Below are 26,046 nucleotides of genomic sequence, written 5' to 3'. Positions count from 1 at the left end.
AAACTTCTTGAATGTGGTTTTGAGTACCTTGAGAGGTACAGTTTTTAGAATGGTGTCACATTTTGGGTATTTTCTGTCATAAAGGCCCCTCAAAGTCACTTCAAATGTGATGTGGTCCCTGAAAAAATGATTTTGTAAATTTTGTTGTAAAAATGAGAAATCGCTGGTCAACTTTTAACCCTTATAACTTCCTAACAAAAAAAAAATTTTGGTTCCAAAATTGTGCTGATGTAAAGTAGACATGTGGGAAATGTTATTTATTAACTATTTGTGTGACATATCTCTCTAATTTAAGGGCATGGAAATTCAAAGTTTGAAAATTGCTAAAGTTTTTACATTTTCGCCAAGTTTCAGATTTTTTCACAAATAAAAGTCATATCAAAAATTTTTTACCACTATCATGAAGTACAATATGTCACGAAAAAACAGTCTCAGAATCAGTGGGATCTGTTGAAGCATTTCAGAGTTATTACCTCATAAAGTGACAGTGGTCAGAATTGTAAAAATTGGCCTGGTCATTAACGTGCAAACCACCCTCGGGGGTAAAGGGGTTAATGGGGCAGTTCAGATGAACTATTTTTTTCATTGACCAAATCTGTGTGTGAAAAAAAATCACAACATGCCCCAGTTTCTCCCATAAATTGTATGCCACTCACCCATTCAAGTCTATGAATGCGCAAAAAAAATCGTATTTCACAGTATGGTATCCAATTCTTACAGATACATTGTAGTTCTGTAACATAGGAAAGTGTAAATGGTCCCATAAATGATTACTAGCTGCTGCTGTAAAAAAAAAAACAGATTGCATACAGATTGCACAAGAATTTCACACGGATGACAAGTGAGAAAAATAATTGTCCCACTTTTCTGGATGAAACTCTGACTATTTTATTATACGGTCGTGTCAACCTACCCTCAAAGGGGTTATCCAGGAGTAATATGACTGTTTTCTTCCATAAACAGCACCACACCTGTCCACAAGTTGTGTATGTGGTGCTGCATATCAACCTGTTCAGTTCAATGGAGCTGAGCAGCATTACCAGAAGAAACCCTTGGACAGCTGAGGGGCTATTTAAGCAGGAATGCTATAAATTCATGGAGAGTTCAAATGTAGTGTATTTGAGGTGCAGATTCCACACTACATATTCGCAGCAGTTTACAGTACTAATCATGTACGTGTGGTCATTAGTGATGGGCGAGCACTAAAATTCTCTGGGGCTCGATGCTCGGGTCGAGCACATTGGAATACTCGGGTGCTCGACCCGAGCAAAGAGCCCAATGTGAGTCTATGGGAAACTCGGGCATTTTTCAGACAGCTCCCCCCAGCGGTCTGCAGAGGGCCTAAAAATTGCCCAAATCGATGGAAACAGTGCTCAAATGACATGGGGACAGCATGTGGAAGCATTTCTGACTCCCAGGTCACTTCTGTCAACAACGTTGTCAGATGTATTAGACCACTTTTACGGACTCACAATAAAACATACAAAACCAAAATGGATTTTCCTGGGAAATATGTTAAGGAACATCCTTTCCAGGGTAATGACTTGTATATAAAGCAAACTAAATAACCAAAAACAAAAATGCTCCTCCACACCTTGGGCTATGTTCACACGTAGCGTTTTTGATGCGTTTTTTCACTTTCGCATTGCTTTCAACCGTGACAAATGCATTCACCAGGAAATTTCATTTTAACATTTTACAACCTTATCTGGCCATGTGGTGTGTGAAATATCATCAGACACATCGTGTTTCAGTTATGAAGGAGGGACTCTGAAAGTCAAAAAGCCTATTTTTATTGGGCCATCAGGCAGCCTTTACTAGTCTTAAAGGGCCAGCAGTCGGCCCTCACTATTCTTAGAGAGCCATCAGCCGGCTATGTTTTATTGTTCCCATTACTAAAGAGTGGGTCTCCTATACTGTTATTGCGTATGCAGTGAGTGGCAGGACTGCCCAAAATTTGGTAGCACCCCAATGCCACTTTGAAAATTTAGATGCACCCCAATACCCCTTTGAAGAGACTTAGAGGAGGGCCTCCTGAAAATAATGTTCCCATTATTAGTGAGTAGGTCTCACATTGTGTTTGCCTATGCAGTGAATGCAAGGGTTGCCAAAAATTTGGAGGCATTCCAATGCCCCTTGTAAGAGACGTGGAGGTTAGAGGGCCTCCTTAAAACAATGTTCCCATTATTAGGAAGTGGGTCTCCCATTGTGTTTGCCTTTGCAGTGAATGCAAGGGTTGCCAAAAATTTGGAGGCACTCCAGTGCCCCTTGGAAGAGACGTGGTGGTCAGAGGGCCTCCTGAAAACAATGCTCCCATTGTTAGGAAGTGGGTATCCCATTGTGTTTGCATATGCAGTGAATGCAAGGGTTGCCAAAAATTGGGAGGCACTCCAATGCCCCTTGGAAGAGACGTAGAGGAGTGCCTCCTGAAAAAAAATGTTCCCATTATTAGGAAGTGGGTATCCCATTGTGTTTGCCTATGCAGTGATTGCAAGGGCTGCCAATATTCGGGAGGCACTCCAATGCCCCTTGGAAGAGATGTGGAGGAGGGCGTCATAAAAAAATGTTCCCATTAGAAAGGAGCAGGTATCCTATACTTGGAATGCCCATGCACTAAGTGTATGGCTGACAAACATTTACCCCTGGGTGGTATACATGAACATACTATATAAAAAAAATATTTTAAGGGCATCATAAACAAGCTTTAAAAAAATTATGTGGATGTTGCATCACGGACCACGGTCACCCTGGTGATATGGTGGTGGAGGATGAGGAGAAGGAGGAGGACAAGAGCAAATAGCCAAAATCAGGAAGCGTATACCCATGTGTGGGTGTGAAGAGGTGCATGGGAATACACCTCCCAAAAAAGACACTGGATTTGAGTTTATATTATGCTGCTATCATTCGGTGGTGTTGAGAAGTCTGGCCCAATCCAGCCCTTGTTCATTTTTATAAGAGTCAGCCTGTCAGCAGTTTCAGTTGACAGGTGGATGCGCTTATCAGTTATAATTCCACCAGCGGCACTAAAAACCCGCTTAGATAAAACGCTGGTGGCAGGGTAGGCCAGGACCACCAAGGCATAGAAAGCCAGTTCATTCCACAGATCCCAATAATTATAAGGCACAGAGGAATCAAGGAGGACGTTGGTACGATCGTCAAGGTACTCACTCAGCATCTTCCCAAAATTGCACTCCTTGTGAGAGTACCCCGTGCCTCAGGGCTTGTGCGATGGGAGGGGCTGAGAAAATTCTCCCAGAACTTTGACAGTGTTCCCCTACCTGTGCTGGATTAAAGTTGTGTCTCTCTCGCCTGTACTTCAGCAACAAGGGCTTTCTGGTACAGCCCCATTTTTGTAGACCTGTCTGCCTCAGGAATAAGAGATATAAAGTTCTCCTTGTAGCGTGGGTCTAGTAGTGTCACCAGCCAGTAATGACTGTCACCCAAAATTTTGAACGCGAGGATCATGGGAAAGGCAGCGCAACATAAACTCAGCCATGCGTGCCAGACTGCTAACAGGCAAGACTTCCGTGTCCTCACCAAGAGGATGACTGACCATGCTCTCCTCCTCCTCTCTGTCCTCTGGCCATCCATGCTGAACAGATGGTATGGCAGCCTTCCCAACATCTGCAGTGTAAAGTTCCAATGCATGGGGACATCACACACCAGTCTGTGAGCTGGAAGCTGCAAACACTGCTGAAACACGCAAGGGCGGCGGAAGCTGTAGGTGACTTTCTAAAATGGGCACACAGGCGGCGTACTTTAACAAGCAGATTCGGCATCTCCGGGTAGGATTTGAGAAACCGCTGAACCAGGAGGTTAAGCACATGGGCCAGGCATGGTACGTGTGTGAGCTCGCCTCACCTCAGAGCCGCCACCAGGTTCCGGCCATTGTCACACACGACCATGCCTGGCTGTAGGTTCAGCCACAGATCTGCCTGCGCTTTGAAAGCTGTCCACAACTCTTCAGCATTATGAGGTTTGTCACCTAAGCATATTAGCTTCAACACAGCCTGTTGCCGCTTGGTCAAGGCATTGCTGCAGTGCTTCCAGCTTGTGAGTGATGTGGTCATTTTGGAGATGGAGGCTGAAGAGGAGGAGGAGGCTGAGGAAGATGAGGTGCAGGAGCTGTAGACTGTGGGGGCAGCACTGATTGACCTAGAGCCCGCAATTCTTGGGGTCGGGAGGACGTGTTCCGTTCCAAGGTCTGACTGGGTCCCGGCTTCCACTATGTTAACCCAGAGTGCCGTCAGCAAGATGTACCGTCCCTGCCCACAAGAACTTGTCCACGTGTCCGTGGCTAGGTGGACTTTCCTGGTAACTGCATTGTTGAGGGCACGGCTAATGTTTTGGGACACGTGCTTGTGTAATGCAGGGATGGCACACCGGGAGAAATAGTGGCAGCTGGGGACTGAGTACCGAGGGATGGCCGCCGCCATCAGGTTGTGGAATACTTCCGTCTCCACGAGCCTAAAATGCAACATTTCGAGCGCAAGCAGTCGTGAAATGTGGGAATTTAGTAGTGTGGCCTGTGGGGCGTTAGCTGTGTATTTGCGCTTGCGTTCCAAGGACTGGAGTATGGCCAACTGAACGCTGCGCTTGGACAAGGACGTGGACGTGCTTCCGGATGCTGCTACTTGAGAGTGTGCAATGACAGGTGGAGGCAGGAGGCATCTTCGCATGCACCATAGAGAGGGGATTGGCTTGCATGCACAACAGCGGAAGAAGCAATGGTGCCACCCGCAGACACTGTTCCTGGACCCTAGGGTTTGGCTCACAAAGTCGGGTGCTTTGTTGCCATGTGCCTGATCATGCTGGTGGTGGTCAGGCTCCTAGTTTTGCCACCCCTGCTGTTGTTGGCCTGGCAGGTGGTGCAAATGGCCTTTTTGGGGTTATTGGCAGAGTCTTTAAAAAAACAGCCAGACTCGGGAAGACCTAACAGTTGTACTGACAAATTCCTTTGTGTTGGTGTTACGAGGAACGGTTGCCTGCCTTCTGTCTGCAGCCACCACACTGCTTCTTCCTGCCTGTTGGGTTGCTCTGCCTACCTCCCCCGTGTGCTGCTGTCCTCGCTCTGCATGTCCTCCTGCCACGTTAGGTCAGTTACTATATCATCCACTACCTTGTCTTCCACTTCCGCACCCTGGTCCTCCTCCTGATTTTCTGGCAATTGTGTCTCATCATCATCCACCTCTTGTGACACTTTCCCACCGTCGCCTTCGTGTGACCGTGGCTGCTCAAATATTTGGTCATCGATACATGCGATCTCCTCTTGCCCCGCTTCAAGTGGATGGGCGAGAGGCCCGAATCTATAAATGGAAAAGTGAACAGCTCTTCAGAGTGTCCAAGTGTGGGATCAGTTGTCTCCGGGCACTCGGCATGGTGGGAGGAAGGAGGATCAGGGTGAGGAATATGCAGTCCAGACTCACAGCTACTGAGACTTGACCGTGTGGAAGACAGGGTGGTGGTGGTGGTGGTGGCAAAGTGACTGGAAGCATTATCTGCTATCCAACCAACAATCTTTTGACACTGCTCTGGGTTCAATAGTGGTGCACTCCGGTCCCCTAGGAATTTGGACAGGAAGGTCGGGCAAGAAGATGTGGGTGTTTGTTGTGGCACAATTTCAGCTTGCCCACGGCCTTGGCCTCTGCATGCACCATCACCATCACGTCCAGTTCCCCGTCCCTTGTCAAGCGCCTTGCCCATTTTAAATGGAGGACAATATCTTCCACGCTCACTACAAATGGCTGAATTTGGAGCAAAGTTATATGTAACCCGTGTGAAGGAGAAACCACAGTTTTAAATACCTGGCCTGTAGGTAACTATTTTGAACAGCAAACCGGTGCCAAATGCTTTGCTGACACACTGTAAAAAAATTTGAATGGAGGCCAAAATTAGCAGCATTTTCAGCGCAATTATATGCGAATGTGATCCGTGTGACGGAGAAATCACAGTTTTAAATACCTGGCCTGTAGGTAAATATTTTGAACAGCAAACCAGTGCCAAGAACTTTGCTGACACACTGAAAAAAAAATTAGAATGGAGGCCAGAAATGGTAGAGTTTTCAGAAAATGTATATGTGATCCGTGTGACGAACAAACCACAGTTTTAAATACCTGGCCTGTAGGTAACTATTTTGAACAGCAAACCGGTGCAAAAAACTTTGCTGACATACTGAAAAAAAATTTGAATGGAGGCCAAAAATGGCAGTATTTTCAGCGCAATCATATGTGATCCGTGTGACAGACAAACCACAGTTTTAAATAGCTGGATTTTTAGCACTGTAATATGGAAAGAACCTGGCTGTATTGTGCAGTGCCAACAAGCAAGAAAACGGTGTTCTCTGGATTGCTTTTTAAGCAAATAATGAGGATTAAGATCCAAAATAGAATTATTCATGGCCCCTCAGACCTGGGCCTTTGTCTAGAAATATCTAACAGTAGCAGAAGACAGAACTGGAATGGAGCCTCTTGTGCTATATGCACTGCAGTGTGCTATATACACTGCCTGCCTGCCTATAAACACTGCTCGCCTGATATCTGTGCAGATGGATTAGTCCTCAGAAGGACTGTTTGTTGAGATGGATAGTGTAATGTACTTGTTTTCTCCCTACACTACCTAATACCCAACCAAAGCTCTCCCTAGATCTGCAGCACCACTCCCTACACTGCCTGATTGCGGCGTAGACTGACAAGCACAGCTGCGCCAGGTCTGATATAGACCTGATGACGCTGTGCGCTGTGCGGTCAGCCAATCACTGTAATGCCACAACCAACATGGCTGCGGCATTACAGTGAGTGGCAGGCAATCCCTGCATTGTGATTTGCTCTCTAAAGAGCGCCAAACATGCAGGGAGGGGATCCGAGCATCCGCCCGAGCATCTTGCAAGTACTCGGCGAGCTCCGAGCATCTCGAGTACTGAGATGCTTTGGCGAGTACCGTGTACTTGCGAGTATGCTTGCTCATCACTAGTGGTCATTTTACAGCAAAAAAAAACTTAGAATTTTCTTAGGATAGTTTTCTGCCAATGAATTTGTCCTAGAGAAAATGAGTGCAAAATCAAAAGGGTGGGGGGGGGGGGACAAAAGGGTAATTTTGCATAGGGTTCAATTCAACTTAAGGCTGGCCCGAGTGACAGTATTCAGGGGCGGACCTACCGCCCGTGCAGCCGGTTCATTGATCGGGGGCCCCCGAGGGAGAGGGGGCCCCTCCAGCCTTCAGCAGGGCCGCCATCAGGGCATGACTGCCCTGACTCCAGCATGGGGCCTGGCCGGTCGGGGCCCCCTCAGAGCCCCGCTGGGGCCCCCCTCTTGTGCGTCTCCTCATGGGGCCCCCCCGCAGGACCCCCCGCCGTCACATGACCGGAGATGTCCCTGCGCTCAGCATGGTTCCCCGGCCCCATTCTGAGCGCAGGGACATCTCCGGTCATGTGACGGCGCCGGCACAATACTTACCCCTCCCCGTGTCTCCGCAGCGTCTTCCGCGTTCTCTGACTGTGACGTCTCAGGTCAGAGGGCGCGGTGACGTCTTTACACCGCGCGCGCTCTCTCCTGACCTGTCACTGTGCAGAGCGGGAAGACGCGCACAACGCTGGAGTCCGGAACAGCGCCAGCAGCAGGTAAGAAGTGAGGTGAGTATTGGATTTTTTTATTTTTTTCATTTATGGGGGCATGGGGCATTATATGGTGGGGGGGGTGTGACATCCTGCATGGGGCATTATGTGGGGGGGTGACATCCTACGTGGGGCATTATATGGGGGGGAGAGGTGACATCCTGCATGGGGCATTATATGGGGGGGTGACAAACTGCATGGGGCATTATATGGGGGGGTGACATACTGCACGGGGCATTATAAGAGGGGGAGGGGGGAATTGACATCCTGCATGGCCCATTATATGGGGGGGTGACATACTGCATGGGGCATTATATGGGGGGGTGACATACTGCACGGGGCATTATAAGAGGGGGAGGGGGGAATTGACATCCTGCATGGGGCATTATATGGGGGAGGGGCGGGGGGAATTGACATCTTGCATGGGGGCATTATATGGAGGTGGGGGGGTGTGTGACATCCTGCATGGGGCATTTTAAGAGGGGAAGGGAGGAAGTGACATCCTGCATGGGGCATTATAAGAGGGGGAGGGGGGAATTGACATCCTGCATGGGGCATTTTATCGGGGGTAGAGGTGACAACCTGCATAGGGCATTAAAAGGGGGGTGTCATCCTGCATGGGGCATTATAAGGGGGGGAACAGCCTGCATGGAGCATTACATGGGGGCCAATATTCTGTATGGAGCGTTATATGGGGGTCAGTATTCTGTATGGAGCGTTATATGGGGGTCAGTATTCTGTATGGAGCGTTATATGGGGGACAGTATTCTGTATGGAGCGTTATATGGGGGTCAGTATTCTGTATGGAGCAATTTATGGGGGCCAGTATTCTGTATGCAGTGTTATATGGGGACCAGTATCCTGTATGGAGCGTTATATGGGGACCAGTATCCTGTATGGAGCGTTATATGGGGACCAGTATCCTGTATGGAGCGTTATATGGGGACCAGTATCCTGTATGGAGCATTATATGGGGACCAGTATCCTGTATTGAGCATTATAAGGGGGTCAGTATCATGTATGGAGCATTATATGGTGCCCAAAATATTGTATGGAGGACTATACTGTCCGGTCTGCACTGTCCGCTGTGAGGATTCGCTGGTTTCTGAGCTATTGTAGAATTTACAATAGATATCGCTCGTGTAATGGGGCATTATAAGGGGGGAACAGCCTGCATGGAGCATTATATGGGGGCCAATATTCTGTATGGAGCGTTATATGGGTCAGTATTCTGTATGGAGCGTTATATGGTGGACAGTATTCTGTATGGAGCGTTATATGGGGGCCAGTATTCTGTATGCAGTGTTATATGGGGACCAGTATCCTGTATGGAGCGTTATATGGGGACCAGTATCCTGTATGGAGCATTATATGGGGACCAGTATCCTGTATGGAGCATTATAAGGGGGTCAGTATCCTGTATGGAGCATTATATGGTGCCCATAATACTGTATGGAGGACTATACTGTCCGGTCTGCACTGTGCGCTGTGAGGATTCGCCGGTTTCTGAGCTATTGTAGAATTTACAGTAGATATCGCTCATGTAATGTAATAAGTGAAATCTTTGGCCTTGTACAATAATATATATATATATTTCTCTGTGGTATCTGTGCATCATGAATCATGGTATGTGTTAAAGGGGCCACTGAAACTCTGTCGCCCAGGGCCCACAAAAACCTGGAGCCAGCCCTGGGGGTAAGTATAACAAGCTTTATTTTTTTTAAATACAATTAATTAACTAGGAGTGGGGGGAATCAGAGATGCACAGGGGGGAGGCCCTTCATGCCCCCAAAAAATTCTTGCACAGGGGCCCACTACAGTCTGTGTCCGCCCCTGACAGTATTACAGTGTTATCCTTGGGGGGAGGGTCTAGTGTGGTTTGCAATCAACTTCTAGTATAATTGATTATTGAGTTATGAAGAGGTTAATATAAATATTTGTGGCACCCCAGGAGTCCGGTTGCCACAGTGGCATTGCCTCCCTCACAAGGGGGTGATGCCATGCCTGGAAGCAAGGAGGGGTCCCCTAGTCAGGTTTTGCTAGCATTCAACACTTTCCTGGCTCCAGACAAGCAAGGGGAGCTCCTCCCCTTAGCAACTGGATCTGGAGGCGGGGTTAGTTAGTGTGAGGAGAACAGACAGGAGTTGAAGTACACTGTGTTCCAAATTATTATGTAAATAATATTTTCTCAGATTTTCCCAAATTACCTATATGAATTGCAGTCATTGTAATTTTCCAGTCAAATAACTATTAGAGTACAATTGAAAGGTTTTTGTACAAACTGCCTATGATAACAGTATATTTTTTAAAAAATAAAAAACTCAAACTGCACTCAAAATGCATGTTCCAAATTATTATGCACAGCAGAGTTTTCAACCTTTTCATTTTAATAAAGAACAAAAAAATGGTCATTTTTGAAATTATAAGCATTAGCAGGTTATTACAAACTGAAATCAAACAGTTTTCAACTCAAAACTTTATTCTAGGTGATGTTACATTTGCACATAGGACCCCTTGTTCAAAAGGAGCTTCTGAACTTTCTCGTCCATTGAATTTGTCAGGTTTTGGATGGTTTCTGCTTTAATTGTTTTGCATGAGGACAGAATACCCTCCCAGAGCTGTTGCTTAGATGTGAACTGCCTCCCGCCATCATAGACACTCCTTTTGATGATGCTCCAGAGGTTCTCAATGGGGTTGAGGTCAGGGGAGCATGGGTGCCACCCAATAAGTTTGTCCCCTTTTATGCCCATAGCAGCCAGAGATGCAGATGTGTTATGTGCAGCATGAGACGGTGCATTATCATGCATGAAATGATCTCGATGGTCCAGATGAATGGAGTGGAGGATGGCTGGTTGATGGACACCCCATGCAAACAAGGCTATGGCGCTAACAAGGAGGAGGTGGAGTAATGTTTTGGGCTGGAATCATGGGAAGAGAGATTGTCGGCCCTTTTAGGATCCCTGAAGGGGTACAGATGAACTCCATAATGTATGTTGAGTTTCTCAAACAGCACTTCATTCCATGGTTCAAGAAGAAGAACCGTGCATTCCGCAGCAAGATCAGTGTCTTCCAGTCCAGATGACGTCCCGTGGCGACGACAGAGAAGAATTCCACCGACTAGAGGTAGGAACAGTGATCACTACGACCAGGACGGACAACCCATCTGACGCCGCTGTGAAAAGGTGGGGCACTACGCAAGATCCTGTAAATTAAAAGAGCAACCCCTGGGGCAGAGGGCCAACCCCCAGGAGTAAGACGACCAGGCCCACAAAGCTGGTGATACAAGTACGTGGGAGGACGGCCGGTCCTACCAGTCGTGCTTGATGGCATCCCGATGAACGCACTGTTGGACACTGGGTCCCAGGTGACAACTATGCCATATATCCTTTATAAACAATACTGGACTGATTCAGACATTACCCGCCGTCCAGATGAACATCTTAGTATCTATGCCAGCAATGGTCAGCCCTTGCCTCAGGTGGGGTATAAAGAGGTGACCATAAAAGTTGGCCGAGTAGAACTGCCATCACAAGGAATGATTATTGTTGATATTGATCGCAGAGAAAGTCATCCTATGATAACTATAGGCACCAATGTGATAGAGAATTGTCTTGGGGAAATTATTCTTTTGTTGCAGCAGGTCGCAGAGACTGCCAGTTCCAGTCAGCAGTGAGTTCTACAGAAGGAGATCAGAGCCCTGATGAAAAGACAACAGGTAGAGCTGTCTGGTGGAGAAGTCGGCAGTGTCAGGATGAGTGATCCATTCCCCATTGCAATGCCCCCTAGGATTGAAATAATAATATGGTGTCGGGCAGCAATCGGTCTCAGGGGTCAAGATTATCAGGCCCTGGTAGAACCCGTGTACTCTGATAGTAGGCCCACCATCTTATCAGCCAGGGGAGTAGTCGATGTCCGCAAGGGGAGAGTACCGATACGCATCCTGAATTGTGGGAAGAAAGAGGTCCATTTACCCTGGAATGCTACCCTTGCTAAGCTGTTCACTGTCAGTAACAATGCAATAAAGGCAGTGGAACCCTTGCCTCCATCCAAACCGGTGGAGGATAATGGCTCCAAGGGGCAGATGGAGGATTGGAAGCTACAAGTAGACACTGACTCCACCCCTTTGCACCAAAAGCATGGAGTATACCGGGTGGTCCAAGAATATGAGCGAGTCTTCAGCAAACACCCACTAGACTTTGGGCAGGTAAAAGGGGTCCAACATCATATCCCCACAGGAGATCATCCGCTCAATAAAGAGAGGTACCGGCCTGTACCCCCAGCTCACTATCAATGTGCCAAAGGAATGTTGCGGGAGATGAAGGAGGCTGGGGTGATCAGAGATAGTTGTAGCCCCTGGGCAGCTCCATTAGTTCTCGTTAGAAAGAAAGATGGTACAATGCGGATGTATGTTGATTACAGGCAGATTAACCGCATTACACATAAGGACATCTACCCATTACCCAGAATTGAGGAATCATTAGTAGCATTGAGATCAGCTAACTATTTCTCCACTTTGGATCTCACCAGTGGGTATTGGCAGGTTCCTGTGGCAGAGTCGGACAGAGAAAAGACCGCGTTTACAACACCAATGGGCCTCAGCGACTTCAACTGCATGCCGTTCGGGCTCTGCAACGCCCCAGAAACCTTCCAGCGGTTAATGGAGTGTTGCCTAGGACACAAAAACTTAGAAACCGTCCTGCTGTACCTAGATGATGTAATTGTCTACTCAAAGACATATGAAGACCACCTGGAGCACCTGGCCGTGGTGTTCGAAGCCCTATCTTGTTATGGCCTGAAGGTAAAGCCGTCAAAATGCCACCTGTTGAAGCCCAAGGTGCAGTACCTAGGTCATGTGGTAAGCGCCGAAGGTGTAGCACCAGACCCTGAAAAAGTCACCGTGATCAAGGACTGGCCAAGACCCTCCACTATCAAAGAAGTGCGGCAGTTCCTCGGGCTGGTAGGCTACTACAGGAGATTCATCAAGGGTTTCACCAAAATAGCGGCACCCATGCAGGACCTCTTAGTGGGCCAGTCCAAAAAGGCCAAGAACCCAAAACCTCCGTTCAAATGGGGTAAACTAGAAGACGAATCTTTCACTCGACTGAAAATAGCTCTTACGGGAGACGAAGTCCTGGCCTACCCCGACTATGGCCAACCCTTTATACTTCATATTGATGCCAGCAACGTGGGATTGGGAGCAGTGCTGTCCCAGGTACAGCAGGGCAGAGAGAGAGTGATTACCTAGGCCAGCAGGAGATCCGGCCCACAGAAAAGAAACCCGACAACTAAAGTTCCTTTAAGTTGGAGTTTCTAGCCATAGTCTGGGCTGTAACAGAGCGCTTCAAACACTACCTCGCCTCCTCCAGATTTACTGTCTTCACGGATAACAACCCGCTGACGCACCTGGAAACTGCGAAGCTTGGTGCCCTAGAACAACGATGGATGGCCCGACTGTCTAACTACTAGTTTACCATCAAGTATCGGGCGGGGCATAAAAACACAAATGCTGATGCGCTGTCCAGGATGCCCAACTTGCCAGATGGGGGAGAAGACCCGGAAGATCTGGAGGAGATAGAGCTACCCGCTTTCTATCATCATGGGGTGACCCAGTGCTCTCACTGTGTGAGGGACAAGTGCTCCACCAGCAGAGAGGCCACGTTCAACCCATTGCGCCATCATGAATGGGCAGAGATGCAGGATAGTGACCAAGCTGTCCACCTGGTAAAGGAGTTGCTGACACAAGCTGACTCACACCCTGATCCAGATGCTCCACAGGAGACCCAACAGTTGTGGAAGGAGAAGGGCAAACTGTTCATCTATGAGGGAAAGCTGTGTCGAAGAAGTATCAACTTCTGGACACACGAACTGGTCTGGCAGGTGGTAGTCCCGAGGCGGGATGCGCCAATGGTCTTAGAAGCATACCACGATGGAGCAGGACACTTCGGGTGGAAGAAGTTGGAAGTCCTGCTACGTGAGCGATTCTACTGGGTTGGCATGAGGAAAGCAATCGAGAGATGGTGTCGAGAATGTGGTCCATGCAACCTGAGAAGGAAAGACCGTGATAGACAGAGGGCTCCCCTGCAGCCCATAATCACCAAGCAACCACTTGAACTGGTAGCCTTGGACCATGTGAAGCTAGCCCTAAGCCGGCCAGGCTATGTCTACGCTCTCACCATAGTAGACCACTACTCCAGGTTCTTGGTAGTAGTGCCAGTGAAAGACCAGACGGCTCAGACGGCAGCCAAAGCATTGCAACAGCACTTTTGTCACCCGCACAGTTACCCTGGACGGGTGCTTACCGACCAAGGTCCAGCCTTTGAAGCAGAGGTGTTTCAGGAATTCTGTAACTTGTACGGCTTCAAGAAAATAAGGATGACGCCGTATCATCCCCAGACCAGCGGGTTGTGTGAGAAGATGAACCAGGTGGTAATAGACCTGTTGAAGATGTTGCCCCTTGAAGAACATAGCCTGTGGCCAGAGAAGTTACCAGATTTGGTGGACCTACATCCCGGTGAACTCCACCAACTGTATACCTGCTTACCTGATGAGAGCAAGACCTGGTAAGCTACACATCGACTTAGACATGGGAGTCTTAAAACCAGAGACGACATCACCAGATGCAGATTGGGATACAGAGCGGCAGCAACAATACCGCAAGGTGCAAGAATGTGTGGAGAGAAGTTTGTCCCAGGTGAGACAGAAGCAGGAGAAAACTTACAATCAGCACGCGCCTGTAGTTCCCTTGTCACCTGGAGAACAAGTACTCAAAAGGAAGAGACGAGTGCACAAATTAGATGACCAGTGGGAGGTTGAGCCATACATTCTCCTACCCTCAAATTATGATAACACCAAAGTGTGCCTCATCAGTAAAGATGGAGGGGAAACTTCAGCGGCAGTCTCAAGAGACCACTTGAAGATAAGTCCTGAACAGTTGAAACACAGAGAAGAAGACCAAGACAGCCCTCAGCCCACAGAAAAAGTGGAGGAAACGGCCCAGACAGTCCTTGGAGCATTTCCCTGGTCTTGGATGCAGGTGAACAGAGCAATTGTGGTACCTGTCCTAACCTTTCTCCAAGCGGCCTCACCGGAAGCTGCAGAGGCTCCAGAACATCTGGAAGGCCAGTCGGCCCCAGAGACAGATGCTTCATCAGCAGCAGATCAGGAGAATCTACCCTCTGCTAGCAGTGAACCTGTCGTACCCAGGGTGAGTCAAAGAATTCATAGGAGATTACCCAGCCTACCGGTGTTACCTCAGACTACCTGTAGTGTAGTTCACACTGAACCCACCACACCAGGGGTAGACACTAGGGACCAGGGTAGGTCAGTGACAACAAATGTACTACGTAGATCGACCCGGAGTACTAAAGGTCAGCTCCCTGCCCGCTGGAGGAGCTAAAGTGTAAGAGAACTAAAGAGTATGTTATAAATAGTTGTAATCGTTAAATAATGCTAGAAATATATATACTTGTTAAATTATGGACAATTGGACCACAGGACTAGGTGTGGTCAGGACAATGTTGGATATAGTTACTAATTGGCCTAGAAAATAAACCGCAGGCGTGGCTGAAGACCAGGCCCACTGAAAGAGTGCCCTGAAGCCAAGCCCAGGGACGATACACAAAGTGGGTTGATGCGGTTCCCACCAGCCAAATTTCAGTTACCCGGATTGTAGTGTAAAGACTAAGCGCCGCAGTGACTGCTGTACGTTTTTGCTTTCGTTTTTGTAGTTTTTGTTTTTTGAGATTTTGTAAACTGTTTGTAATGTGAATTGTTATTGTTAAATGTTAGTTTTCAAAGGTATCCTCAGTCAGGGAGTACTGAAGTTAACTATGGGGGAATGTGGCACCCCAGGAGTCCGGTTGCCACAGTGGCATTGCCTCCCTCACAAGGGGGTGATGCCATGCCTGGAAGCAAGGAGGGGTCCCCTAGTTAGATTTTGCTAGCATGCAACACTTTCCTGGCTCCAGACCAGCAAGGGGAGCTCCTCCCCTTAGCAACTGGATCTGGAGGCGGGGTTAGTTAGTGTGAGGAGAACAGACAGGAGTTGAAGTCAGGACGTCGACGAGGAAAGACCTAGGGAGTGAAGCTGCACGGCAGTTCACCCCAGGGGAAGCGCAGAAGAACCGGACACCGAAGTCCAAGGTTGTGGGGCACCGAAGGCCCAGCAGCAGAAACTAGAGGGCAGGAGACTGCAGGTCTACTGGCCGGATCAGACGCCTGGAGGCTCAGCAGCACGATAGGGCCCAGCACCGCAACGTGGGAGTGGCACTCCTGGAAGACCCGAGCTGCCTGCCATACGGGTGAGCACAAAGACGTTTTACTCAGGGACGAGGGCCGCAGCATAGCTACAAGCAGCAGGGCCAAAGAGGTAGCGCAAAAGGGAAGGCCTACAACTCCACCTGGCTAGGTAGATCCCCCAACTTGCTTCCAGGCCGCCCGGACCTCTACTACCAGCTAGTACCCGTGCCCCGGTCTGCCTAACCACCTCAAGTAAAGATAAGAGGAAACCGCCATTAAGTTGTGGATTGATTATTAACTGCCCCATCCTCTGCACTACACCATAACAGCAACGTCTACACTGCCCTGGAGCTAAGCTCTACCTGTGGAGAGCTAAACCAACTCTGCTGCATTAACAACAGCTCCAGAGGACCTGCTCCGCAGCGGTGGCTCTCTTTAGCCGCATACCACAGGTGGCGTCACGAACAGTATATAAGAACATTAATTCTCCTGTAAATATCCCCTTTTTAGCGACCGCCCTGGGTCACGGACCGGGTCACCGCCACTGTGACATCTCCCCTAGCAACGACCGGCCCGGCACCGAGTGCCTCACGGCCGAGGGGGCGCGTCAACTTGTCGTCACGAACAGGATTCACGAAGCCCGGTATAACCGGGTTCTGTGTGCCATAGACGGTACTGAACTGTGTACCCCATGGCCCAGGGGGCGTGTCATATTCAGTATGCATATTGGTTTATGATGGTTAAGATTTACAATCTCATATGTCTAGTAGTCTAGGATTGTTGGTTGATAGGATAAGAAAAGGTTCAGAATTGTAGCCCTTCTCCCAGTTCTAATTCTGATTAGACTGTATGAAGCCCACTACAACATCACAGTGAAATCGTCAGTGGGTTCCTAGCCTAAAGGGTGTGGCGCCGTATGCAAAACACCATCGCGGGGACAATGCACCTGCCCGACCTGGTGCCTAACAGCACCCATGCTGTGAGGCTCAATCCCCATTACTCCAGGCCACACCACCCCATAGGCACAGCACCACAGCAACAATGCTTGCCACACAGCATATTTTTCTAAAGTATCTTAAATGGATTGTCCACTAATCGAAACTGACACTTGGAAGAAGTGAGAGTGTGTTTCTGCTCTCTGATTCCCTCCAGATGTCAGTAACATCTAAGTGAAGTGAGAAGGAAGTGGCCACTGATTTGTTGCAGGGCTTGTGTAACATAACAATGTCAGACAAGCCACGGGACAAAAGGCACCAACATCGTTTGAATGGCGCCTCAACCTGAGGTGAGTATAGCTGTTATTATTTTAAATAGGGGAATTAAAGTGATTGAAAAGGGGTTGCCCAAGTAGTGGACATCCACTTTACCTATCATGGAGCCATCTTATTACTTTGTATCAGGAGAAGCAAGACAATTCTGACCCTTTATATCCTATCAACCAACATAACTACTTATGGGCTAGAGTGGTTCCGGTAAAGAGTCATCAGCAGTAGTTCTCATTGTGAATGTTACAAGTAGTGGTTGTGTCCTAAACACAACAAAACAAGGTGAGAGTTAAAACTACAGTAGGGGAATAAGTGAATTCCCTTATTTCATACTTGAGATGTTGCCCTATGAAACAGTTTTTTCTATTTTTTGCAGTCAATTACTGCAATTTAGAGGTCTGTGATGACTTAGTAGTTATCATTTGAAGAAATTTTCCATTTTTTCATAAGTCTAGCCTTTTGATGTATTTATTTTATCCTGAACTGAGGTTTTTTTTCCTTCCTTTTAATATCTATGTTACATTGTGTTATGCCTGTTGCAGGGCATAATGGGTAATGCATGACACACTTCTCTTTAGGGATCTCTAAGTGTAATACAGTAGACCATCCCCTCTGTGTTGTTTATATGACAGTTCTTTAAACTCTCACAGTATTCCATAGTATTATAATAAAAGGTTGAGTTCTAAGGTTGGGGCTTCATGGTGACGTGTTGCATGACAGCATTTCTCTGACAAGTTGGCGGCCAAAACATTTGTGCAACTTGTCTTCGCATGTCTATTTTAGAGCTGTGATTTTTCTATAAAAAAAATGGCCAAATTGCAGATAAGTCTTAGGGCTCATGCACATGACCGATTTTCTCATACAGGTGCTATCCATAGGTTTCACAGATAGCACTCATACCTAAAATAGTCTATGGGGCTGTGAACATGCTCAGTTTTTTCCTTGGACCCAGTGGTCCACTGGCAAAATCTAATACATGTCCGATTTTGATCCAAATGTCGGATCACAATCGGCAATGCAAGTCTATGGATCTGTGAAAAAAATTTGATTGCAGTCCGATGCCATCTGAGTATGGTCCTATTTTCATAGACTGACAGAATGGAGAAGGTGGAGAAGCTGATGCCACTCTGATCAAACTCTCATCAGAGTCTGATCAGAATAATTGGACTGCTTTTCTTGGACACACAATGGACAGAAAATCCACTATATTTGGAAACATTTGTGACTTTCTGTTTTAGAAGTTCACAGGTTCCAAATACATAAGTCATGATGTGATGTGACACTGATTTCAGTGTCACACGTCACATGTCGCTGTGCAGCCAGTGCCTTATTAGACACGGTGCAAGAAATATTACAGCTTTGTGTGTTGTTACCATTATATCATAGGGTGCTGCCTCTTCCCATGACTCACTCTATAATAATAGAAACACTTTGATGGATGGGAGAGATAATTTCCATGATCTTGGTGTAACAGGGTTATAGGGAAATGAGGACCACTCCTATATCAAGAATTGTTTTGACAGACTTTTTGAGAGAATTCTGACTATCCCTAAAACTCGAAAGGTAACTATGTTACATAAAATAAAGACACTAATTTAATAATCCATACAAATACCTTTCTGATGATATAACTAGATTGGGAACCAAAAGCTACACATGTAACAAATGTCTTGGTTCACTTACTACCCCTTGGGTTACAGGGTCAAAAGACTTCCCATTATTATGTGGACTAAATTTATTCATCCGTTGTTCTTACATTTTTCATGAACAACTTCTCCAGCAGACTACTAAGACATTGTGCACAGGGAATGAATTTGAGGGTTAGGCAGGCTGCACCTCTTCTGTTCTGTTATCTAAACAATGCTACAATTGCTTCACGTAACTCACAGAGGAAACCTGCTAGTAATTATTCATAAGCCTAAGGCCAGTGAAAATAGGACGGGAAAGACTAGTTTTGATTTTAATGCTTCTGTTTTCCCACTAGGTTTATTTATAAGTTTGCATGTTACTTTGTGGATTTTGCAACCTAGTCATCCAGGCAATGCAGTATTGTACTGTAAATCTACCTTCTCACAATCAGTGTTTGCTGAGCTTTTGACGCTGCAGAATTTCTGTACCTTAGTTTTCTTGAGTCTTTTTTCATTGCGTTTTTGTGTACGTTTTCTTATGCTGCATTTTTATCTGCATTTTTTGACGTTTTTATTGTGTTTTTGACACTGCATTTTTTCTGATTGAAACTTCCTGGTATTGACATTCTTAGGTGCCGTTTACATGCGTTTTTGATGCATTAACGCTGCGTTAAAGCACTAAAAGCTCTTGTGCATTTTTTTTTACCTGCGGATTTTCTGCATCTAATGTAAGCTTATGAGGAAATTCTGCACAGAAAACTCAGTGTGCCCACAAGAGAAATTGACACGCTACGGATTGGAAAAACGCACCACAGGTCAGTTTACGCAGCGTAAAAAAGAAGCACAGTGGGCGTGAGATTTCTATAAATCCCATCCACTTTGCTGAACTGTAATGAAAAATAGGCAGTCAAAAACGAGATAAAAGCTTATTGTGGGAACGTTGCCTAAATCTATAGCAATAATTACTTAAATATAGTGCTATTGAATGTGGATAAGGCCGAGCGTATGTTCTCTCATGCAAGGGTATTTGGGCTGATTATGCAAACAACACTCAGCTCAAACTCTGTCAGAGTGTGAGCCGAGTGTCAGTTCACTGTACTTCGAATCGCTCGCATGAGAGAATTGGAGCACAGGTGAGGAGGAGTAGGAGAAAGTAATTTCTCCATCTCCTCCATTGCCGACATCCGCATTAATCGTACTGCCCTCGGATGACATCTGAGTGCAGTCCAATGTCTCACACGCACCTGTAGAGTTGTATAGGTGCATGCGATCTGATTCTTGTATGCTGCGATGGTAATCAGCATGAGAAAATAATTGCAGATCTGAGCTGCACCGTAGAGAAACTCTGGTCGGAGTGCTATGCGATAAAACACTGGATAGCACTCAGCTGTGTTATACGCTAGTGTGAGCGAGCACTAACAAAGAGGAAGGTTAGTTATAGAGCACTGAATGATTTAACTATTTCTTAACAGAGGGCCTTCCATTGTTTGTTAAAGTCTAATAAGGTTTTTTTCCTCTCTCTCAGTTTACATTTTTATTTTTTACATTTTGTTAGTCATTTCGATTTGACAGCTGTTCTTTTAATTAAACTAAAGTGGAACAAATATTAATTCATTTTTAATCATTTGATTGAGAAAACTGTAAAAATAAAATCTAAAGTTTTATTGGGAAAATGAAGCTGTTTCTATTGTACCATAAGGATTTTAATTAAAGAAATTCTCTAATTTTGTGTGTATTTTTATAAATTACGTTTACTGTTTCTTAGGGGTTTACCAGGTTCAGCAAAATTAATCTAAAGGTAAAAAAAAGTACAATAACATACCTAATAAATACCTTGCTGCATTAACGTCACTGTTCCAGGTAGGTTTATGTTTACTTCCCAGCAGCACTCACATGCCATTTACCCAGGTGACCACTGCAACCAATCACTGAACAGACAAGAGCGTTGAGATCAGTGACTGACTGCAGCAGCAGGCAGAGCTCACACTAGAAACATGAAAGCTGTAAGGATAGGTTCACAGGAGCGCATAAAAAATCATTCACAGAGTCATCCAGAAAAGTAGGATAATTTTCTTCTCGCTTGTCATCCATGCTGTCCGTATACAATCCGTTTTTTTACAGTAGCAGCTATTAATCACTTACAAGACCAGTTACAGTTTCCTATGTTATGAAAATCGGATGCTATACTATGGTATCCGATTTTTTTTGTGCACCCATAGGCTTGAATGGGTGAGTCTCTTGCGATTTTCAGAGGAAATTATGCATGCTGCGATTTTTTTCCACACTCAGATTCAGTGGAAAAAATAGGTCATCTGCCCTGCTCCACTGAATAACATTGGTCTAAGTGCGGTCCATTTCTTCATGGACAGCATTCGGACCAAAAGCACGGTCTTGTACATAAACCCTAAGGTCACATTCACACGTCAGTATTTGGTCAGTATTTTACATCAGTATTTGTAAACCAGGAGTGGAACAATCAGAGAAAAGTATAATAGAAACATTTCACCACTTTTGTATTTATCACCCACTCCTGGTTTTGGCTTCCAAATACTGATGTAAAATACTGACCAAATACTAAACGTGTGAACGTGGCCTAATACTGTAGAAAATCATAAGATTTACTAATTACATGTAATTGAGAAAAGTATTATAATTTCATCTTCAGTAGCTTTTTATTATTTCTCTCAGAGCTGGTAGGTTTATTATACAGAACATAAAAAATACTTTACTTTTTTAGTAATAGCTGCTAAGAAAAAATGCATTTTACGGTTATGATTTGTGCTATATTCATGCAAATAAATTGTCCCGATCTGTCCCTGCTGACTCCTGTCCTCCTCAACAATGATTTATGGCCACTGATATATCAGCCTAATTTACCTGAGCTGAAGGAGGCAGCAAAGGACAGGCATATTCTTTTCTTCAATACAGTAGACTAAAAAAAAAATGATGTCATGTAGTGTGGGATATCATAATAGCCCTAAATTCAATGTTATCAATAATATAGCAGCATACACTGTAATGTAAAAGACAGAATGCTCCATGTAAAAATGAATGATCCCCTTTGTATCCTTCCCTGCCAAATGAATGGCTCTCAGTGCCATATTTGATTCAACAAAGAATTGCGCTAGTGAAACCTAGTGGATGCACTGGCTCATTTATGGAAAAACAAGATGTTTAGCTGGCAATATTTTTATTTTCCCTGCCCAGTAAAATAGCAGCATGCATAGTTTGGTGCCTAAGTGACAAATGTGGCACCCCAGGAGTCCGGTTGCCACATTGGCATTGCCTCCCTCACAGGGGGTGATGCCATGCCTTGAAGCAAGGAGGGGTCACCTTATCAGGTAACACCAGCATCCAACATATTTCCTGGCTCCAGACCAGAAGGGGGTGCTCTAACCCGGTTTCAGGGGAGCTTCCCCTTTAAATTGGTGCCCGGAGGCGGGGGTTAGAAACGTCAGTTGGAGTGAGAAAAGTCAGTTGGAGACAGGAGAGAGACAAGGGAGAACCTGGGGAGGGGAGCTGTGACCAATCTCGCCCCAGAGAAAAGCGCCAGAAACCAGACACCGGAGTCCGTGGTTGCTCGGGTACTGAAGTCCCGGCAGCTAAATCCGGAGGGCAGGAGACTGCAGGTCTCCTGGCTCCACCAAACACCTGGCGGCTCAGCAGCATACTAGAGCCTGGAGCCGCCACGAAGGAGCGACATCTGAAAAAGGCTTGAGCTGCCTGCTATATGGGCTAGGGTTTAACGATCACTCAGGAAAGAGGGCTGCAGCATAGCTTTAGGCAGCAGGGCCAAAGAGGACAGCACAGAAGCAAGGCCTACAACCTCACCTGGCGAGGTGGATCCCAAATTGCTTCTAGGCTTCCCGGATCTCCATTACCTTCTGTTACCAGTGACCCGGTCTGCACCATCAAACATCAAGTAAAGGTAGAGGAAACCGCCATTCTTGTGTCGCCTGGTCATTATCTGCACCATCAGTCCTGCACCCAAACTTACACAATCTCTTACATAAACCGTAACGGTAGCCCTGAGGCCCCGCTCTACCAGTGGGGAGCAAATCCATCCTAGCTGCGTCACCAACAGCCCCAGCGGTCTCTTTCAGCAGTGGCGGCCACCTATAGCCGCATACCACTGGTGGCGTCACGAAACTTGTCCCCTAAATAAACTGTCCTTTTTTATTGACCGCCTAGGGCCCGGACCGGGTCACGCCCCCGTGACTATCCCAAGAAAGCGACCGACCCGGTGGCGAGTAACCCACGGTCCTAGGGGCGCGTCACATAGCACAAGACCAGTCGCCAACACCAGAAAGTAAACAACCATGGCCCCGATTTATCAAGATTGATCCCAATTTATCAAGACTGGCGTTGCTCACACCAGTCATGATGAGGGGGCGTGCTTGAATGAGACATTTAAAGGTGTGTCTCGATGAATCAAGCGATGCCTAAGAGTGGCATGTCCCTCCGTGTGCCTCTCCAAAAATCTTCTCCAGTCACAGACTGGAGTAATATTTGTGGCATAATGTATGCTACAGTTCATCTTGAACTAGACGACCAGACATCAACCTGCCCTGTTTCCGCTCCAGCTCAGTCAATTTTGGCAATGCTTGTCACAACTAAAATATTCACATGAGCTGCATCAAAAGAAACTTTATCATCTAAAAATTGTCCTTTTGTGCACCAATATTTGTAAGCAGGTTGTGGATCCAATTTAGAGGAAAATATACTTAAATATATAAATAAATATACTTAGATGAAAATATTTTCACAGCCATGTACATGGACATCTTCCAGCAATTCTGTGCAGCTAATTGATCATGAGCATGAGTATTGTTTTTTACAGCAAGAAATGAGGTCTTGATTTCCGAGACCCACTCTGGATGTACATAGTCAGAAAGTCATTATTTATCCCACACTAATGCATAAATGAGTCTTTTATATAGATGGTATTGGATCCTGTCATAGAACAGTGTAGGCCAAAGGAGGGAATAGGCCTGCAGACCACTCAATTCCAAATAGTTATGATGGCCTACGACATACAAGAATATAGAGTCATGGCACAAATGTCACTACATTGCATTGCCTGTGCCGGTCAACTCTGTGTTCAGGGAGAATATGACTCGATCATTTGGATTAGACTTAGTTTTTTTGTGGGGGGTGGTATGAAGGTGGTGTTATCTTTTTAGAAGTGGACGCTTAGGGGGCATTAATACTTTCTAAAGAATGTGCTTAAGGGGAATTATTTATTTTAAGGGAGTGCTATAGTGCATTATTTGTTTTAACGGGGAACTGAGAATGCTTTATTACGGAATTAGACAATACTTGCCTTGCCTCGGATGCTGGCAACCCACTCTACGCCACTGTTTCTAGTCTACCTTCATATATCGTTATTCTTGCTTTATCTGGTTACACTACTTGGCAAAACCAGCTTGGCAAAATTAGAGCAACAGATTAGATGTCTAAGACTACTGTATGCTTAGATGAGAAATGGGGGACCATTTAAAATGTGTACAGACTAAATTCCAAAGTGAAAACTTCATGTGGCACTATTTAAGCATTGGATAATAAATCACAATTCACTCATTTGTGTAATTATATGTATATGTCACTTAAGGTCAAAAATGTAGAAGAAATACTTTTTACACCATTAAGCTTTGCTTTAAACACTGTTTGCTTCAAGAAATATGACCTCTACAGACTTTCCCAAAAAGTGGAATTGGGAGCGACAGAAGTATTTCTTTTCTTTTTTTTTTCACATTGAAGACATACTCTATCTAATGAGAGAAACAGAAGTATTTTCATCTTGTGTGTTCCTGTCATTGCACAAATGTATGCTGTGTTTAATGTAATATGAAAGTAAATTATCCGGTAAGGGTAGCAGAATGCTGGTGGTTGTAGCTGTTATTAAATCCAATACACAGAGAAATTCCACTAGTTATTTTAAGTATTAGTCAGCATCTAAAATGTATGTTTTCTGTAAATGTGAGAGGCCAATTATACATTCTGGATGAAGTTCTATTAGCTATAAACAAAAGGAGAGTGTTCAGGCTTGGAATACAGTGCTTATTGTTTTTGGCTGCATGCATGCAGTCAGCTTAGGTTCAGACACCAAGAGCAATTCAACAAAAGTTTAATAATTAGTCCAACAGATACTATGAGTGCCTACGAAGAGAAAGCACAGTTCATCCTATTCCCATGGCTTGTCACACTGCAAGTCAATGAAGTGCCAGAACTGCTCCATGGCAGCTTGTGAGGTAGAATATATTGTGTAAACAACTGGAGATATAGAGGTGCTTAGAATACCTTATAAAAGTTGACTTTTCTAGGATTGTATAAACTTGAGAATGCCAATGATCTAGGCCAGGTAATTTTTCCAGTTTGCTCAACATATGAAATGACTAGTCTTGAAAACTTGTGCTCAACTGGATTCAACGTTAACTAAAAAGAGCAGCCATAGATGAAAGAATTTAAAAATCTGCTTTGCAGTTTAAATTCCATAACAACTTAAAGAAGTTTTCCAGGGTATAAAATATGTTTTCAAAAGGGCTCAGACTTTTTATAAAGTAGAGGTACATCACCTCCTGTTCCTGTGTCAACAAATTTACATTTTATTGCATATTAGGTTCCTGTTTTAGTTGAAAATTGCAAACATCCTGAAATTGAGCTATTTCACATAACTGAAAAGTTATGCACCATCTGTTTTTTACAAGCACCAATTACAGTGCTCAGCATAAATGAGTATACCTCAACCCAATTTGTCAGAAAACCTTTAGTTTCTTTTTAGAATTAACATTTTCTATGGGTTTCATACTACAAAATACTTCCACAAATGTGGGTCATTGATTGCATACATAATTTGTAGTGTTGATCGAGCACTAAAATGCTCGGGTGTTTGAAGCTCGGGCCAAGCTCACCGTGATACTCGGGTGCTCGACTCGAGCAACAACCCAATGTTAGTCTATGGGAGACCCAAGCATTTTTGCGGCGGCACCCCCGGCAGTCTGTGGAAAGCCTAAAAAGTGCCCAAAATGATAGTGACAGTTCTCAAATGACATGGGGGCAGCATGGGGATCACCCCAAGAAGCATTTCTGATCCCCAGGTCACTGCTGTCAGCAACGTGGTCAGAGGTATTAAGCCACTTTTACGGGTTCACAATAAAACGTTCAAAAACGAAACTGAAAGTGCTTTCCTGTGAAATATGTTAAGTGACATCCTTTCCAGGGTAAAGACTTGTGTATAAGGTAAAATAAATAACCAAAAACCAAAATACTCCTCCACACCTTGGGCTATGTTCACAAGCAGAATTTT

This window comes from Phyllobates terribilis, unplaced genomic scaffold, assembly GCF_046119375.1.
Source record: "Phyllobates terribilis strain yellow unplaced genomic scaffold, ASM4611937v1 Scaffold_1__5_contigs__length_1240528914, whole genome shotgun sequence".
Lineage (NCBI taxonomy): Eukaryota > Metazoa > Chordata > Amphibia > Anura > Dendrobatidae > Phyllobates > Phyllobates terribilis.
The sequence above is the reverse complement of the archived record's forward strand: the minus strand, read 5'-3'. Positions refer to the sequence as shown.